Consider the following 1,555-nt stretch of genomic DNA (forward strand, 5'->3'; position numbering starts at 1 on the left):
TACAATTCACAATGTAGTTTCAAAAGAAAAATTATTGAATCCTCACTAATAAAAAAGTTTCCAAATTATAATACTTCCAAAGGTCAATGGTCACCTGATGTCATAACTAGTATGGCAGTTGACAAGTTCATCTCTACAGGACGTAACGTCCGACCTCACTCGGGGCAAGTGACCTGAGGCTTACTGAGTTCCCCAATGTTACTTCCTCCTCTGTATATAACCCCTTGTCTATGTACCCTATAATTGTAACTGCTGAAGAGGACCACAGTCAGTGGTCGAAATATACGGTTTACTCTGTATCTCAGCTTATCTTTCTCCGAGAGTGGGTTTAAGTTTTATTTTATTCGTGTGTTACGACACCTACGTTACTTGATTTGATGTATATATATATTTATATATATATATATACATATATATATATATATACATACATACATTTATATATATATATATATATATATATACATATATATATATATATATACATATATGTATATATATATATATATATATATATATTATATATATAATGTTTATATATATATATATATATACATTTATATATATATATATACATATGTATATGTATGTATATATATATATACATATTTATATACATATACATATATATATATATATATATATATATATATGTAAATATATATATATATATATATATATATATATATATATATATAAACATACATTTATATACATATCGGAAAAGTGCAAACTTCAGACTCAATTCAAGGGTTTATTTGCCCGAGGTTTCGATTCCCGTTAAGGAAGCGTCTTTCAGGGGTATACTGGATGCAAATCGTGAACTCAAATATAAATGATCAATGTTACAAACCTCTCTAAAAGTACCAAAGGTTCACCGGCCTTGTGAATGTCAGAGGTTCGTAACATCGGAGGGAACCCTTAGACCCTATGTCTATTACTGGGTTCAAACGGTCAAGAAAACGGATTAAGGTCGCCACCCGATCGAGAACACCGGGAGAAAATCAAACTATCTTAACTTTAAAGAAATATAATTAAATAAATTTAGAAGTATGAAAATTAATACAAGTAAGAGTGACATGAAAATAATATAACAAATAGGATACACGATTACAATTAAACAGACATGATTTCACATAATACATCTGACTTCTGATTAACATTTATTACACAAAAGAATCTAGTTCGATAGTTTTAACGGGATTGAACAGACGTAAGACCGGTTCACAAATCACTAAACAGTTTTGAAATATTAAGCTAATCATCCCCAATGCTACAACACTCCGCGCACACTGAAATGGGGCACTACAAAACTAAGTCCCAGTTAAACTAGCTCACTGCTATACCAAGGGAAAAAAGTACTAACCTCAAGGCAGTCATATTGAATAAGAAGAGAAAAGGAAAACCACTAAAACTGAAAAAGGAGAATAAAAGTATGGGAAGAGAGAGTTGAAAAGCCACACTTGACGACCACCTTGGAGAACTGAGGTCGGACAAAAGCCACCTGGTGATCAAATGTATGGTCGCAAAGAAACAAACTGAGACTGAGACATCA

This window comes from Oratosquilla oratoria, chromosome 25 (genome assembly GCF_046742065.1).
Source record: "Oratosquilla oratoria isolate Oo_2021 chromosome 25, ASM4674206v1, whole genome shotgun sequence".
In the NCBI taxonomy this organism is placed as follows: Eukaryota; Metazoa; Arthropoda; class Malacostraca; order Stomatopoda; family Squillidae; genus Oratosquilla; species Oratosquilla oratoria.